Raw genomic sequence first — 19,815 nt, 5'->3', positions numbered from 1 at the left:
CAATAGACAAAATCCTAGAAAATTAAATCAAAAGAATTGATTTAATATTTAAATACCCCCCTTTTTATTGAATCACCATGAGATACACAGTTACAAAGTTCCCCTGACAACTGCATATAAAACAATAAAATACCAATGTATAAATTAAACAATGGAAGTTAAAGATCATTATAACAAAACGTGGGTTCCATTCCTCCATCCCTATCAGAGAGCCCGGCAAGCTACCGAGAGTATGCATACCGCACGGCAGAGCCTAGCAAGCTCCCCAAGCCATATTCAATATGCCAAAGACAGTAACAACAAGTCTCACAATGGAGACATTACTGGTTCCCAGTCAAGCAAATAGATGAACAATGGGAGGAGAGTGCTACAGTGCTGCAGTGCTACAGATTAGGAATAAATGTTACATTTAATTTTTTAAATATATGGGGATGAAAATCTCATTTTTTATTTTTAAATTTTTTAATTGGGTGATTTAATGTTTTGCATAATGAGATTAAGGTCAACTTAGATATTATATAAGACCCTCTTTATAAATCATTAAATCTTGTTTGCTAACATATTAAGAATTCTGAATTATGTGAAAAGGTAATATCAAATTATCTTTTATTCTATAGTATCCTTTCTATATTTTGACTAGGTTAAACTCTAATTTAGAGCCCACTTCAAAATTAAATGCCAGAGAACTAAAATGAATATTTTTTTTAATACATAATGATTCTTTACTGAACATCATAGTCTACAGAATTTTCCCAAGAGGTCTCATTCCACTACCTTCACTAACCTGCTACCACCATGCTCCAGGATGCTTTCCAGACACTCGGGCCGAGACTCACACACAAGTGAAGCCCCACAGAACCAGGAAAGCAGAACTGTGACCTTGGACTCCAGGCTCAACAGAACTGGGAGCAGAGATCCTCTGCTGGCTCCCAGCAGCCCGGCAGACCTCCATTACCTCCACTACCCAGTCGCCGCCATGCTCCAGGATGCTTTCCGGACCGCACAGCCGCATCATAAAACACTTAATACAAGATTACTGCACCATATTTGATGGGGTACAAATATGGTTTCATCCATGGGAACACCTGCAAGGACGATTACAGGCCATCCTAAAAGCCTCTATCCATCTCGGAGAGCCTGGCAAGCTGCCGAGAGTGTTTCGCCCACACAGCAGAGCCTGGGAAGCTATCTGTGGTATATTTGTTATGCCAAAACCAGTAAATATAATGGCTCTCTTTCCCCCTGACCCTGAAAGAGCCATCAATATGGCAGCGTTAAGAAGGATGAGGAAGGAGAGGATGATAAAATCTCAGGGACAATCTAGGCTGCCAAAACAAAGAAGGACAAAAACGACTGTCTGTACATGTACACTGGAATTGGATGCATCCATCGAGAATCTGATGGTGCAAGCGCAAAAGCTCAAGTATGGCATCATTGGTCTGACAGAGACAAGAAGGCATCAATCGCATCACGACGTTTTTGACACTGGGGAAGAACTGATGCTCAGAACATGTGACAAAAGAGGTGTTTGTGGTGTCAGTGTCCTTGTCAACACAAACTTGGCCATAAACCTTGATTCATTCAAATGCCTAACAGCCCAAATTGGACAATTACACTTGAATAGATGAGGCTCACTGCCAGCACTTTCTATCTTCGTTGTCTATGCACCAGCATCCAATTATGATGAAAGAGAAATTGAGAAGTTCTACATGGAGCTGGAGAAGTTCTATAAAGAAGAACACACCTTCTACAAGATCATTGTCAGTGATTTTAATGCCAAGATAGGACCGAGAAGATCAGCCAAAGAACTCCACATCGAGACCCACAGCCTAGAATGGAAGGAACAGGGAGAGAGACTGTCTGAATTCATCATGTCGACCAAGACCATCTATGGTAACTCACAATTCCAGAAGGCCGAATATACACGTTGGGCATGGGAATCACCCAGTGGATGGTTCCACAATGAAACTGGCCACATCATATTCAATTGACGGTCTTGCCTGACCGATGTTGCTGTTGTCCCAAAATTCCAAACGGAATAGGACCACCATCTCCTCGTGCAAAATTCTACTTATCAAAGCAGGGTCAAAGGGCTGCAAAGTTTAAGAAGAGAACTCCCAGAACGACCACCAACAGGGAGCTCTTTGGCACTATTGCTGCAACATAGAAAGATGCCGTCATTGACAACATTGACAAGGAATAAGATAAACTGGTTAAGCACCTCCATGATTGTACGAAGAATGCAGAGAGAGAGATAACCACAAAAAGACACCTGTCTTTGAAAAGTCTCAAGCTCATTCGCCAACGTGGCTTGGCACAAGGCTCAGGCAATCACAAGCGAATATCTGAGCTCGCAAAGCAGTGCAAAGAAACAATAACGGAAGACCTCAAAGAGAGAAGAGCAGCAGTGCTGGCAGATGCGGCAGAAGCTGGGAAAAACATTCATAACGCCCGCCTGACATTTCACCAACTACAAGACCAAGATGACTGCCCTCCGACGTCCTGATAGATCTATCACATCTTCCAGAAGGGCAATGGAGAAGATTATCCATGACTTCTACTTGGATTTCTTCGATAGCCATGTCCACCTGCCCACATACCAAATTCCACAAGATGGATATGTCATTCCCAGTGTTCTTTTTAAAATCTGACAGGCCATTTCATTGGTGAAGAAGCAAACAGCACCTGGTCCAGACAAGGTCAGACCTGAACAGCTGAAGAATTTCCCATCAGTACTCAGCAATACACTAGCTCGGCTCTTCACATGCTACCTGACTGAATGCAAGGTTCAGTCCCAATGGAAAACCAGCAGGACTGTACTACTGTACAAGAAGGGAGACATCCACAACATTTGCAACTAATACCCAATCTGCCTGTTGTCTGTCGTCTACAAGCTGTTCACTTGAGTCATCCTGAATAGGATTGGCAGAACACTAGATGAAGGACAACCATGCAAGCAAGCCGGGTTCCGCAAAGAATTTAGCAAAACAGACCATGTCCACATGATAACCAAGCTCATTGAGGTTTTTCGGAAGTTCAAGATGCCACTCTGTCTAACATTCATTGATTTAAAGAAGGCCTTTGATTCTGTTGTGACTAAAGTGATCATCGAGGCCCTAGTCAAACAGGGCATTCAAAGTCAATACATCAGGATCCTCTGTGAGCTGTATTGCGGATTCTCTACCAGGATCTCACCATTATATAGGGAGGTGAGGTCAAGAGAGGGGTTCGGCAGGGTGATACCATTTCACCAAAATTCTTCAGTGCCACTCTTGAGAACATCATGCGACAACTGAAATGGGAAGGATGAGAGTGAAGATAGATGGTCACAACTACACCACTTTCGCTTTGCTGATGACATTGTACTAACACCAAACATCAGCCAAGCGGCACAAATGCTGGCCGACTTTGACCATGTGTGGAAAGATTGGACTATAGCTGAATCTCACAATGACACTGTTTATGAGAAACGGTCTTATTCCTGACGTTCCATTCGCTCTCAACAGGACGAATATCTCTGAATGCAACAGTTATGTGTACCTAGGTCGAGAACTCAACATGATGAATGACTTGGCATTTGTGTTGCGCAGGAGGAAGAGAGCAGCTTGGAATGCCTTCAATAGCGTCGAAGAAATAGTTAAGAGGACAAAGAACCTCCGGCTCTGGGTACATCTCTTCAATACCCCTGTTCTTCCTGCATTAACATATGTCTCAGAGACCTGGGCCCTGTGAAAACAGAATGAGAACGCTATTCGAGTCTCCCAAAGAGGAATCGTAAGAACTATGTTTGGAGTATCATGCTTCACTCAAATGAGAGAAAGAATCTGGAGTCCCAACCTCCCTCTACAGTCAAGAGTCAGAGACACTGTCTCATTTGCAATGCGTCGAAAATCAGATGGACTGGACACGTAATGAAATTTGGAGACAACCGCTGGACTAGAGCCATTACCAACTGGATTCCACAGGATGTCAAAAGATGGTGAAGCTGCCCACCTATGAGATGGTCAGACCTCTTCATCAAGACCCTGAATCATCGGTTTAAGGCTCTTTGTGTTCCGAGAACGAACAGACTCCATTGGGCTACATTAGCACATGACAAATTGATGAGTAACGGGATGTCAAGTGACCAAGTATCATTCCAGAAAGCTATAAACTTTTATCATTACATGACTCTTCAGTATCTGCGTGAGCAAAAAAAAAAATGGCATTTGTATCTCTTACTGATATAATTCTATGCTATTTTTGATATCTATGATATATTTCTGCCCCCACACCTGGCTGTCCTCACCAGGGCCCCTTGGAGGGAGGAGAGTTGAGTTTTTCTCCCGCCTCCCCACCCTGAGCAGAGTCCCAGCAGCTGAGGACCTCTGGAACCAGCCACGGCCATGCTGGGACCATTCTCCACATGTCCGGACGGGCCTTATGCATGAAAGAACTGGCAGAGGAACACAGGCATGCAGGTCCCAGGGCTGAAGTCTCCAAGCCTACTCGGATTGGGACTGGGCCTTCTCCACCTAGACCCTCCATCTTCCAGTAGGTAGGCGTCACACCCACCAGCTGCCGCCAGTGCCAGGTTGGTCCCATCAATAGCCAAGATGCAGAGACTATAAAACCCAGCTCCTGGAAGTGCGCGGCCACGAATGACATCTTATTATCTTATTTTTTCCTTTGGAAAACTTGGCAGGCTACCAAAAGTATCCTGCACGCATGGCAGAGTCTGGCAAACTTTCCGTGTCATATTCAATATGCCAAATACCAGTAACAATGATGGGTCTCATTCTCCTAAACCTGAAAGAGCATTGAAATGGCTCTTTTAAAATCTCAGGGCTAGGAAAAAGAAGATGTTACTGGTGCCTGCTCGAGGAAATCGATGAACAACAGGATATCGTGATCGTGATGATATATTTCTATTTATTTCAAGTACTCTGTATCAATGTATTTGGATACATGTTTGGATGTTGGCTAATTAGAAATTCTTCTTCACCAGAATCTGATCTTCATGAAAAGTAGGTACTTAAATGTACTATATAGCCTTACTTAGTGTCTGGCATATACTAGACATGTAATGTATATTTTAAATGAATTAATACATTATTTTCATACAATATACTTGAGATTATAACTGCATATGTGAATATTATCAGCATTATAAAATACACCCTGAAATAATCTGTTTACTTGGTTACTTTTTTCCAGTTGTGGCAACAAATATTTTTGACAAATAAACCACAAATATGGCATAAAATGGCAATTTGATTTAAAAGCTAATATATTTATATTTAACATGGAATGACCTCTACTTTCATCCTCTACATGGAATACAACCCTGTCAATCATCTGTCATCATGTTAGAGTTCTGGATGACAGGAAAATACAAAGAAGCACCAGTCAATGGTTTGCAAATACAAAGTCTGCAAGCATTTGTAATAATAACTCAGTGAAATATGACAAGATTCTTTTCAGAATCTTAATGTGATGTATTTTGTTCTATACTATTTGCTCAACTATGTAATTATATATCTCAACGTGGCTGAGAGCTATTTATGAGTTATCAAAAGCAATGCCTTCCAGTTAGACCCTACATTAAGAGAAAGCCCAGGTTTCTGTACATTTTACTTTACCCCTGGGAACAACAACAAAAAAATTAGTATAAAGTCGCTTGGATAAAGATATATGATACTAGAGTCCAGGAAGAGATATCAGGGGGTCAAGGTCACATTCCTTGCATGCACACAACTGCAAATTCAGTTCCTAGCATCACATAGCCTTGAACACCACCAGGTACAACCCTGGAAAACCCTAAGCACTGTCAAAGTGGCCCCCACACTACCAGGCCAGATAGTGCCACACTGGTTCTGGCATTTAACTACCAGGTCCTGTTGGCTGACTGAGTGTCACTGGAAATTGTCTTAGGTCTCCTGAGGACTGCCTAAAACAGTTCCGCCATTCCTACCGCCATCACACACACTCCAACACACAAAGGATGATACATGATATTAATGAGGCTTTGAGTGAGTCAGTCAGCTCTGCCCTTTCTCTAGATAGGCACACAACCCCCCGTTCAGTATTGATTTGTCATCTCCAGAATAAGAGTCTCTCATATCCACATGAGTCATTAAATTGGTGAAAGGAAGTAGGAAATGAATTTGTATCTACCCAAAGAATTACTGCTTTCAACACTACTCATGTCACAATAGTACCTTTATTTTTTTTTAAATATAAAGGAACATAAAAGTTTCAATAGTTGTAGAAATAAGGTACAGAGCTTGTTGAGACCAAATTTATACCATACTCTTCTTACTTTTCCAGGCTATCAGCTTAAAATATTAATAAATTATATGCATATCTCCTAACATATTCTGGTTATATTCATATATGATTATCAAATTTGTTGCTTCCCTTTTTATATCTCAGCATAATTCCTTTCTTAAGAAAATAAAATCATAGCTCACAGGATATATCAATGATTCCTGGCTATAAGTAAAATTTCCTTTGAGGAATTCATTGAAATATTTCAGTTTGATTATAATGGATAGAGCTACATTTATACAAGGACAAGGCTTTTGGAAGATACCATGCTAGCTGTGATTGGAAGAAATGGGCTTTCTTGCCTTGAAGCAAAACCTGTGACTGACATAGATGTAGCAGATGATTTCTTCAGGCAACGTCACCGAGGTTTTCTATCACAAAGGTCATTCTGAGACAGGTCCTTAGAGATGAGAAGAAAAACCCTTCTAAGGGAAGGGAAAGAAATCCAGTTACATCTTCATTAAACTGTTTCCTTTAGGTGAAATAAAGTTTGTGGGGGTTACTTTTAATCATTTTATGTTATTTCTATTTTAGCATTTAATCTGAAATATTGAAGAAAGCATTAAACAATTAAATTATACAGTTAATCTTGGGAATATTTTTGCAATACATGCAATTTTCATCTTATAATAAAGAGGACATTAAATCATATTAAAATATATATTTCACAAAATATCAGTGAAATCATATTTCTCCTACCTTCCCATTATTTATTGCTTAAATATTTCTTAAATAATTTCAACTTCACATTCCTAACTGAATAAATGATATTCGTACAAAAGGCTAAAACAGAGCAGTTAAAAAGAGTTTGAATATAGCTATATAACACGTGTCTTCTATGTGAAAATAAGATATTCTTTTATTTATTCATTCATTAATTCATAGTCCCTGTCTCAAGAACCACTGGGACATTTTAAAACAGCATCTTATTTATGTCAACACATAAAGAATTGAGTTAAATAGACCATAATGCCAATACAAATTTCAAAAACGTTTTTGTGATCAATTATGCTGTGAATAATACATGAAAGGAAAGGAAAGTGTTGACTCTATAACACTGCCACTTCCTTTTATTGTACTTAGCACCTCATTTCTTTTAGATCATCTATTTCCCGTAAAGATCCTTTGAGTCACTATTTCCATTCACATCCATGTCAGCAAACTGAAAATGCAGGGTAGTGATAATCAATTAACCTATGGTCACGCAACTAATAATTGGGAAAGCTGAATTTCCATTTTAAGATTTTGTTAATTCCAAATCTATCTCATCATAATCTCTATTCTGTATTGCCTCAATAGTCTATTTTTTTGCTGAGGGAGTCATATCCAGTGGTGTTTGGGGACTATGCTCAGATCTGTGCTCAGCAGTCAATCTTGATGACACTGGTGGAACACTCTGCCAGTGAGAGGAGCTAGGCCTTCTGCATGCAAAATATATCAAAGGCTGTTAAACTATATCTCCAGTTTCATGAATCATCTTTATATTGGGCTAATTCAAATACTACTGAACAGATAAAGACTGTCATCTGGCCGGGAGAGAGTACACTGGGCAGGTGTTTGTCATGCATATGGTGCACATTTGGTCAATCTCTGGCACCACATATGGTTCCCAAAGCACAACCAGGAGTAAGCCTTGAGCACTACTGGGTGTGGTCCAAACCCCAACCTCCCCCAATAAAAGACTGGCTAATATTAGCACTCAATATGCACATATTCTAATTAATAAGTTAATTGTATCTATGTATGTTGTACATATTTATATAATTATATGTACATTTGTATTTTTAGAAAGAGGTAAAATTTTGTTAGTTTTCTTAATTAGGATACAAAATTGCCTTTCAAATTGCAAAATAAAATCTACTTGAAGCAACAAATATAACTCTTAAAAGACAAAAAAGGGGGTACGGTGCTAACAAGCAGGGGGTATGGTGCCACCAGCAGGTCGAGCTGTACCTGTGAGGCGAGTGCATCAGCAGCCTAATGGTGCCTTCAGACTTCCAGATACCCCAAAATTGCTGCTATGCCTTTGGTCAGACCCCAGAAACTTGGGGCAAAGTTTACCAAGAAAGTAAACAGCCAAAAGTTAGGTATGTGGGAGACACACCCACAAACCACCTCTGGCTCAGTTATATAATTGGAGGCAAGGCCTCTCTGGTTCCTGATGGAACTGCTTAATGGCCATGATCCCAGAGACTCAGAGACAAATCTCAGAATCCAACAGCTTTTGGCAGAGATGCGTCCGGTTCCCGCAATGGGTTACTGGCGCCGGACCACTCCAGGGGGGAAAGGGTATTGTCTTTCCGCCTGCTCCCGCTTGGCAGTTCAGTGGCTGCCATCTTCCAGAGGCTATTGGACAGTCAGGTTTGGGTCCACAGTGATGAGACACATGGGGCCTCATGGGATGGGGGTGGAACCGGCCCTTTCCTCCCCGCCCCAACAAGATTCCAAGTCACCGCCCATGACCAACGTCTCTGGCTACCGACCAAGCTGTTTAACAGCCATGATCCCAGAGACTCAGAAACAATTCTCGGAACCCAGGAGATTTTGGCAGAAATGCGTTGGGTCCCTGCAGTAGGTTACCAGTACGGGCCACCCCAGGTGGGAACAGGTTTCATGCCTTGGCCTGTTGTCCCTGGTGACTCAGTGACCACCATCCTTCAAAGGCCACTGAACGGTCAGGGTTGGGCCTGCAATGATGAGACACACTGAGCCTTGTGAGATGGGGGATGGAGCTGGCCCTTTCCTGCCCACCCTAAGAGATCCCGAATTGCCGCCCATGAACAACCTCTCTGGTTCTTGATCAAGCTGCTTAACGGCCATGTGCCAAGAGATTCAGGAACAAGTCTCAGAACCCAGCAGGTTTTGGTAGAAATCCCTCCAGATTTAATTGTTAAAATTTTGGAATTCCAAAATCGTGAGCCCCTACTGCAGCCATGCAACATCATATGTTATTCATAATCAACAATGGAAAACATATTGTCTACTGTTGCTTTTTCAGCAGATCTGAGTGTTGAGGTAAAATCCCAAATAATAATGGTGGGTCTGGTGTCGAAATATTGAATGTAATCAAAGTAGAGAAAGAGTAATGTGGAAATCATCTGCCCCACAGGTAGGAGGAGGGTGTGGGATGGGGGGTATACTGGGGGTTTTGGTGGTAGAGAATGGGCACTGGTGAAGGTATGGGTTTTTCATTATATGACCAAGACTTAAACCCAAAAGCTTTGCTCTCATGATGATTCAATTAATAAAATTATAAAAAAGGGAAAAAATAAGGTGTTTATGCCCAATTCAATCAGCCTAATCAATGGCTGAATAAATAGCAATTCTCCTATAAAACAAAGAAAAAAAAAGAAAAAAACACAACACAATTCTATTTCATTGAGGTCAAGAACCTGCATTTCTATGATCTCTTTACAGGTTTTTCCTTTTATAAACTTGCAGAAGCAATGCAGTAAATGCGTTCATTGTGATTATTCCCCCTAATTCCTTAGGTTTTTTTAAAAATTATTTTAGATTAAGAGATATACTTTAAAAAACTTTACACCATACTTTTGGTATCTTGTAATGAATTCTTCACAAAAAATATCATTCAAGCCAACTGTTTTCAGTTCAGCTTTTCTTAATGGAATGATTATGTTTCTCAGACCTACAGAGCTTTAATAAGAAGACCTAGCCCAAAGCTCAAGTTATCTAAGCTTTTGGTTAGTTCTTTTGAGTTAGAGTAGACAGACCTTACCAAAGCATGAACTCTCATTTTAGATGTCAGGTCTGATCTTATAAATGATCCTTTGTTATATGCAGTACTTATTGTAAATTTTCAATGACCACACATCTTTCTTCTTATTTTCTGAATATGTCAAATCAAATGTTTATATAACTCAGATATTTACACTTAAAGTTAGTCTTGCACATGCCACTTTTTTGTTCCTGAGTGTCCATAGAGAAATTTTATAATTTTTTATTTTATTTTTACATAATCTTTAAAGCAACTCTGGTCAACCGGTGTTGGAAATTTTGCTAAGGGACATTTGAAAAAATACATCCAATAGTGATGGAGGCTAGCCTGTAAATCTATATATCAGGAGAGAGAGAGAGTGAAAGATCTTAGACTCAAGCTTTCTGGGTGCCTTTTCTTAAACCATGTGATGATGGGATAAGGATCATTATGTTACCTAGAGTTTGAGGTGAGAATTAAACAAATAATGAAAATTCACAGTCATGTGATATTCATCGATTTGCTCAAGCGGGCCCAGTAACATCTCCATCGTGAAACTTGTTGTTACTGTGTTTGGCATATCGAATACATCACGAGTAGCTTGCCAGGCTTTGCCGTGCAGGCGAGAGACTCTGGGTAGCTTGCCGGGATCTCCCAGAGGGGTGGAGGAATCAAACGCAAGCCGGCCATGTTGGCTGCATGCAAGGCAAACGCCCTACCCGCTGTGCTATCGCTCCAGCCCAATGAAAATTATTTGTCTGAAATATCACAAGTATCAGTAAGAATTGAATATCACTATTTAAATTAGTCATTATTAGTACTAGAGGCAGTTATAGCAATATGTACAAAATCATTTATTTCTAATAACACTGAAAAGAAATGACAAAGCACCATGTTCTAGATTCTTATGATTATGGAGAGAAGACAAAGTAATATATTCTGTTCGCGATCATATTAAAAATTAATAATATGGTAAAAACAGAAAAATAGAAATCTAGTTTTGTAAGAAAAAATCAATATTAAAAAAGGTAGATAAATCAGGGCCAAAAATTTGAAATGTTTTCAAAGACAGAACTTGAGTTATATCTTGTGGGAAAGACTTGTGATCTTTTCCAGATGGTTAAGCAGAAATTGAATTTCATTCACAAATAAATTCAAATTCTTTTTTATTAACAGGCAAAAAAGCTCTAAGGAAAAATGCCATGGAAGAAACTTATATGACAATAATGGCTCTTGTCCTATTTGAAATTTTGTTCTCTTGATAAAGTACTGCACATGACAAACTTTACATTTAATATTAGACAGAATATACATATAGAATGGATTTAATTAATATTCATTTGTCATTTTAAAATATTACTGTGAGAAAAGTTTACATTTATCTTTAAAATAATGAAAGTGATTCAGTCTGTATGACAGGAGCTAACTGCCTTTAAATTATTATTTCTGTCTCACAGAACCTAAGAACAAAATTACACCAAACTGAATATCAAATGGCTTTTCCACTCCTGATTTCCTTTCAGTGCCCAAATCCGATTTATTGAAATAACTTGTGGGGGAGAAAAATAATTTGATTATGGAAAATAATAGTGTAAACCTTTAATACATAAACTTACATAGTCTAAAAAAAGAATAAAAGTTTTGAAATAATTTCTGTGTGCCACTTCTCTCACATATTCAAAGGAATATTGTGAGATAAAGATAAAGGAATACAGTTGATAAAGATAGATATTATCAAACATTAATTTATAGAAGCTTACATCAAACATATTGTGTTAAAGGCTATAAATACTCTAAACCTTTTACTTTCTCATTATTGAAACAGATTTTATTACCTTTTTTCAATGTTATTTGTATTATATATTTAAATACTATATCTAAAAATACAACACAATGTTGTGCACTGTGCATCATTTTTAATTTAGTGGTTTTATCTCATAACTTAACAATGACTATGACCAATAGTATTCACAGCAAAAAAACCAACAAAATTTCAATATGTATTATGTGCTCAGTTAGTATTATATACTGTAACTTAATCCAGACTAGAGCAATAGAACAGTGGGTAAGGCGTTTGCCTTGCATGCAGCCAACATGGCTGACCCCGGTTTGATTACTCTGCCCCTCTCGGAGAGCCCGGCGAGCTACCAAGAGTATATTGCCTGCACGGCAAAGCCTGGCAAGCTCCCTGTGACGTATTCAATATCACTGTCACTGTCACTGTCCTCTCATTGCTCACCAATTTGCTCACAACAAGTCTCACAATTTGTTGTGAGATGTTACTGATGCCCATTTGAGCAAATTGATGAACAACAGGAGGACAGTGACAGTAGCAATCCATTTATGAGATTACACTTAAATCATAATTTCATTTATAGCACTATTTTCTATTCTATCCTACAGATTAAAATTTTAATGTATTTCTAAAAGTTTGATTTTAATTTAAGTAACTTCTATAGTCACCAAAAAGGATATCAACCTAATGTATGGAAATCACTGCTTTAAAGTAACTCAAAGAGGTAAAGATTTATCTCATTTAAAATATACTCCAAAGCACATGCCTTGCATGAGGCTAACCTGGATTCAAATTGCAGAACTCTACATATCCCCCGAGCACTCACCAGAAGTGATCTCAGACCTGAATAGAGAATTAAGAGTAAGCACTGAGAACTGCTGGGTGAGCTCCTCACTGACTGCTAATAAAAGTAAAATAGACGAAAAATATCCAGGTATTTATCTTATTGACAGAGTACCTGCCTTATATGTGTGAATACTGGCACAATCTTCAACACTACCAAATAATTTGCTCGAGCTCGAGCGGGCCCAGTAATGTCTCCATTGGAGACTTTCTTGTTACTGTGTCTGGCATATCCAATACTCTCGGTAGCTTGCCGGGCTCTCCGAGGGGGGCGGAGGAATCGAACTTGGGTCGGCCATGTTGGCCGCTTGTAAGGCGAACGCCCTACCCGCTGTGCTATCGCTCCAGGAGCAATAGCACAGCGGGTAGGGCGTCTGCCTTGCACGCAGCCAACATGGCCGACCCGAGTTCGATTCCTCCGCCCCTCTCGGAGAGCCCGGCAAGCTACCGAGAGTATTCGATATGCCAGACACAGTAACTACCAAATAATAATGTGAATAAATAAAATATACAAGAGAGACGGGGCTGAGCAATAGTACAGCAGGTAGGGTGTTTGCCTTGCATGCAGAAGACCAAGGTTCAAGTCCCAGAATCCCATATAGTCCACTGAGCACCACCATGAGTAATTCCTGAGTGCATGAGCCAGGAGACACACCTGTGCATTGCCAGGTGTGACCAAAAAAGAAAAAAAAAAGAGAGAGATAAAGAAACAAGTTTGCACTCTTAGTGAGAATATAAACTGGTTATATAAACTGGTGCAGTCATTACGGAAAAGAGCCCAGAGATTCCTCATAAGACTGAGAAAGGAAATACCATATTATTTATGATATTTATACTACTTCAGGTAATTTACCAGAAGAATTTTAAAAAATCACTAACTTGCAGAGATATAGTCACCCTACAATTGGCATTGCATAGTTTACAATAACAAGGAGCCAAAAACTACCTAAATATACATTGACAAATGTGTGAAGATATGTTATAGAAAAAAATGGGGTCCTACCCATCTATAGAAACATGCAATTGCGCTATTTGCAACAATATGAATGAATCTACAATGGATATACAAATTGTATGTTAAATGAAGTAATTTAACAACAAAAATCAGAAAATGAATGCCTGAAGATTGTAATATTTTTCATTCATATTAGTAGATAAACAATTGAATGAACAAATAAAAGTAGCTCAATCTTTGTCTGAGAGAGAGAGAGAGAGATTTAAATTGCCTCGATTTACTACATAATTTAATGGCAGTTTCAACCTCTCTCAAAAGTGGAATTTTTTTTTAATTTTTTTTTTTATTAGTGAAACACCATGAGGTACAGTTGTAGATTTACAATTTTTTGTGCTTGGGTTTCGATTATACAATGATCAGATACCCATCCCTCCACCAGTGCCCATTTTCCACCACCATGGATAATATCCCCCCCACCCCTATCCCCCCATCCCCCCCTGCTTCTGTGGCAGGGCAATCCCCTGTGTTCTCTCTCTCCTTCAAAAGTGGAATTTTTAAATGCCACTTTGAACTGGAATATCCTGGGAAATGTATTTACATGATAAAGCCCTCCTTCCTTCCCCTAAAAGAAGATGTTTTACCCACAACTTGTTTTTTCTTTCCCCACTCCCTTTATGATAAATACCTTCTACTTTTTGTAACTCCTTGAAGAGCCTTTCTATTTGCTTGATGGTATGCAGCTTGACTCAGTAATCACCTAATAAAGTCGGCTGGATCTCTGAATCATTCAGATAAATTCTATTTCTCAACAACTCTAAGAACATAATAGCAATTACCAGATTGGAAGAATATGGGGAAGAAAAATGAGTAATAGGGATGCACTGTATGATAACGGGAGGAAACTAAACTTTTGGTAGTGAACATAACGCAGCATGTACATAAATGTTGGTTCATAAGGTTATACACCTGAAATGCATGCTATAAACCAATGACACTTCAATATTTATGTATAAATTATATGTACATATATAAAATCAACTCTAAGAAATGATATACTATAATTAGTCAAACATAATGCTTTTGATAATAATATTTCACTTTCCATCAAATATATCTTATAAACAACACCTTTGCCTTTATAGCTGTATTTACAATATATTTTGTGTTTTTCTAATTCATGGCTATATAGTTTGAGGGTTTCACTCCAGCTCTTGATGTGACCTCTGATTTATTATAATCAACGTTCCTCAAATTTTAATGTGTATAGAATCTCCCAGAGAACTTTATATAATATAAAGTCTAGGAATTCTCCCTTAGAGTCCTTGGATTAAATCCATCGTATCTCTTTTCTTGAGCAAATACTTGAAACCAGAATAAGAGCCATAGAGATCTCTTTTTTTTCCCTTAACTCTCTTCTTAGTGTACTTGATGATCCAGGATTTTGTTTTTTTAGGGATTTTTGGTATGGATTGGTGTGGCGGGGTAAGGCGCCCAATGATAATGATCCAGGGGACTTGGTGATTCACTGTTCCATCTTACGATCCTTAAGGACCTCCAGGGCTAAACTCGGCATTTCTGGCAGGGAAAGGTATGCTAAGTACCATGGGGATCACTTTCAAGGTCAGAACCTCACACAGGTAGAGTCACGCCTTTCCACCTGAGGTATCTATTTGGAATCACCACCAAAGTTTCTCTGTAGTTTTTAAGCACTTTGTTTTCCTCAACCCACTGATTTAAATGCTGTTCACATCTGGAAACACCCACACAAACATACCCAGACAAATATCTGGACACCTCACAAGTTGACACCTGATCAAGTTTGCATGCAACATTAAACATCTCAGATAGTCTCTTTACCCAGTACACCTAAAGTCCTTCATTTTATTACCAGCTGTCCCTGAAAGACCTAAAATCAAATTTTTTATTTCAAAAATGAAAAATAAATCTGGGGTGTTACAAGGGAAAAAAATTTAAAGGTTCAGAAAGCAATTTCTTAAATATAATTAATACAGCAGGAGGGAGGTGGTTCGGACTTATGCTTCATGTAAATATCATCTGTTTATTTAAGTGTCAACCTTGTTCTCTTGGGAAACGGAATATGCTAAATGAGGAAAGCAATGTTAGAAATAATAATCCTTCTGAATATGATTTTACAATAATAAACAGAAGCCCCATCTGTTATTTCACTTGCTCCTCAGAACAATGTTCTGAACTGATACGACAGTTGTTACTGTAATATCAGATTTTTGTATTGGAAATTCAGGGTCAGTAAATGTTAATCCTTACTGTGTAAAGAATATTCCACTTAATATAGATGTATAGCTTTAACTTCCTAAGCAATAATCAGGGCATTTCTATCCCTGAGGTACTCACAAGAGTACAGTTTGTGCATTCAATATACCTAAGACCAAAGAAACAGCAGTATTAAATAAGGCAAAACCCTTCCCAAAGAAAAATTGTCTTTTTGTCTGTTCGTTTTAAAATTCATTAGCAAAAAAATTGCACATACATGAGTTCAAGATTTCCAATTCAAAACTTATCAACACATGGGTTTCCATGCATAACCTATGTTTTTCTGGTGTTACATATTCTCCAGATAAAAAATTCCAAAAAATATTCTTACAAACTGAATCTTTCACAATGATACTTCCTTTTAAGGAAAACTCTTACTGGATCAAAGTTAGTTTCATGGGCTAGTTTCTTTCTTCGCGTATATAAATAATATTTTGAGGGATAAGGAAGGATAGAGTAAGAAGAAAAAGAAGGAGCAGTGAGAGAATGTTATAGTTACAATGAGGATCCATGTTGATATGCTTACATAACTGAACACTTCTTCATAAAAACTTAAATTTACAGAATTTTATAAGCTTAATGAAGAGATTTAAGAACAAATCACTGCATCACTGTCATTTACTCGGGCGGGTGCCAGTAACGTCTCTATTCATCCCAGCCCTGAGATTTTAGCAGCCTCTCCTTACTCATCTTTCCCAATGACTGGAGGCTCTTTCAGGGCCAGGGGAATGAGACCTGTTATAGTTACTGGTTTTGGCATATTGAATATGCCACGGGGAGCTTGCCAGGCTATGTCCATGTGGGCAGGATATTCTTAGTAGCTTGCCAGGCTTTCTGAGATGCATGTATATGCTCATATACATATATATGTATATATATATATATATGGGCTGGAGCAATAGCACAGAGGTAGGGCATTTGCCTTGCACACAGCCAACATGGCCGACCCGAGTTCGATTCCTCCGCCCCTCTCGGAGAGCCCCACAAGCTACTGAGAATATCTCGCCTGCATGGCAGAGCCTGGCAAGCTCCCCGTGACGTATTGGATATGCCAGACACAGTAACAACAAAGTCTCCAATGGAGACGTTACTGGGCCCTCTCGAGCAAATCGATGATCAACGGGAGGGCCTTTACTTACTACATATATATATATATATATGTATATATATATATATATATATACATATTTCTCTCTATGATTTGTTGCCTACTGTCTGAACTCCATCGAATATGGTGTGGTAATTATGGAAAATGGGTAGAAAGTGTCTTTGATGAGTCCAGGAATATGTTCACTCACATGTGAGGCTTGGCCAAGTATGTGGAAAATGGCCTGGAGTGGCGGCAGCTGGGTAGTGGAGGTCAGGTGCTGGGGCTGGTTCCCTTGGGGCAGGGAGGGCTCTCGCCTGCCCCCCTCTGGGAAAACAGCCTGGTGCGGAGTCTGGTGGCATGGTTATGAGGGCCTCATTTTATACTCCCATCTGGGAAGAGCAGCCTTGAGTGCTGGAGAATTAAATACGTAGAACCCCAAATTACCAAACACTCAGATATTTTCACCATCATTCTTTCAAAAACACTTGGAAGTACCCTCCAGTATTATAGCATCATTTCACAGCTTTTTATACAGGGAAATATTATGACCATCTTTATGTGTCCTGTTCTTTAAAATAGAATTCATTTATTAAATAAAATTTTGTCTAAAAGTTATGTCTGCAAAATTGTTCCATTTATTAATATAAATGTTTAAGAAACTAAGTACACACAGAGAGACACACACACATGATTTTAGTGATTTTTAAAACAGGAAGCAAGATAATAATGGCCATGCTTTGTGATACAATATTTTCCATGGTTCTATTGTTTGGAGAACACTGATTAAAATACTATTTTTCTAGTCTATTAGCACCATATGTTATGATTGTTCTAGATCTATTCTGATATTCAGAAGCAAGTAAAATGACATCTACCTATAGATTGTTAATTTATGTGGTCTACACACACACATTCACAAACACCCAATTCTTGAAAATACTTGACTCCACAGCTGTTGTTCATTTGCAATTTTGTATCACGAAAACAAAATATAAACCATAATCTGTGTTACAGACACACACACACACTCACACACACACACACATGAAAAAATTCCTATCTTTACTAGATTTCATAATTGTGGTTCATCTGCACTTTTGCTTCAAGAAAACAAAACATAAACCACTAGGTGTGGCCCAAAAACCAAAAGAAAAAATTTAAGAGGTAACATGCTATAATATAACTTGGTATAGTACTAATGAAATATTAATAAAATATAATTTGTTATAATAGTGGTAAAATTCAGAGCACAGACACAAAAATCTTATATTATTATTTTTTTCTTTTTGAGTCACACCTGGCAATGCACAGGGGTTACTCCTGGCTCTGCACTCAGGAGTCACTCCTGGTGGTGCTCAGGGGACCATATGGGATGCTGGGAATCGAACCCAAGTTGGCCGCGTGCAAGGCAAACGCCCTACCCTCTGTGCTATCTCTCCAGCCCAAATCTTATATTATTTTGGTTAAAACTCTGGTGTTGATTAATCAACAACCATGTATGATTTTGTGTAGGCCAATTTTTAAAAAGATCTGTAATTTGTATTCCAAAGAAATAAAAGGTGAAGCTCATTCAAAGTCAAGGTAAATTACAGCTGTTAGTTCAACTGTTATATCAGTCCTATCATTGTAACAGAGAGGAAAATTCAATTGGTTTGACAGAATTTCACAAAATCCTGATTACTATTCATTCCTTTTACATGTTTTCAAATTGATCTGTAGTTAAAATTTACATTGAGTTTAATGATAGTAGAAATTTTATGCACACATCCAACAGCCAAAGGCTAAGACCTGCTAGGCCAATTTCTTGCTTAAGATAAAGAATCCACTAGCATTTACACAGTTCTAGTGTTGAAATGTCTTTATAAGAACATACATTTGTTCAAATAATTCCAATTTTACATTTAACACTTTAATCCAATGATAAATAAGTGGCATTTTTCTATGCCCCTAAACCAAAATATTTTCTATACCACTTTATCTCAGCTTTGTCTTAGAATATAAAGCTCATACATTTGATTTTGTTGAGATTATTATAACATACATCGCATTAAACATATTCATGTAAATGATAATGACTATGTATAGTAGTAAAATCAGAAAAACTGCTTAATAATTTAAAAAGAAATTTTATTAATGAAGAAAATTTAAAAGCAGGAAACAACATAAATAAAGAAAATTCACCCTAAGAATGTAAAGGAGTCATCAGATATTGGATGATCAACTTTTAAGCAAAAGATCACAAATTTGGGGGGAACTATTAAGGGGTAATTAAATAGGAATAGACAATAAGTAAAAGGCTTTGTGTGATGTACTGTTTTTAAAATGTGTTTCAAAGAATTTAGGGACAATAATAGGTGAAAAAAATATATTCTGGCGCAGAAAATTGGGAACCGTGAATGCAAGAATGTATTTATTGGAGAAATGCCCTTGAAAGCTACCCACACACTTCCTTCTTGATCAGACCAGCCTCCCAAATTATTTTTTTCCACTGCGATTCAATATTCTCTAGGTGAGACACTGACATCATAGTGGCTCCCAAGGTAGACATTTCTGCAGGAAGGAAAATGAAATTATCAACTAAAAATTAGTATCTAGCATTACAGTTCTCAGTGCAACACAGTGATGCTCAATATGGCTAGATATGAAGATCATCAGGAACTTTCAACCACAGATATCAGACTACTGTAGACCAACCAACTAAATCAGAACTCTCTAGGACCAAATCTAAGTTTCATTTTTTAATCAGTGATACTTATAGTGTCCAGGGCTAAAACAGTCTCAAAATTAAGTTGGCAATTCGACTTATATCTCACCCT

The 19,815-nt window shown here is 38.3% G+C and overlaps 1 protein-coding gene across 1 annotated transcript in view; it reads right to left on the bottom strand.

The window, feature by feature from the left end:
* Window positions 1-19,815, bottom strand: part of B3GALT1 (beta-1,3-galactosyltransferase 1) — a 644,281-nt gene that overhangs the window by 449,869 nt on the left and 174,597 nt on the right. The window lies entirely within an intron of this gene.

Source organism: Sorex fumeus, unplaced genomic scaffold (assembly GCF_029834395.1).
Source record: "Sorex fumeus unplaced genomic scaffold, SorFum_2.1 ptg000009l, whole genome shotgun sequence".
NCBI classification, from domain to species: Eukaryota; Metazoa; Chordata; class Mammalia; order Eulipotyphla; family Soricidae; genus Sorex; species Sorex fumeus.
The sequence above is the reverse complement of the archived record's forward strand: the minus strand, read 5'-3'. Positions and strand labels throughout refer to the sequence as shown.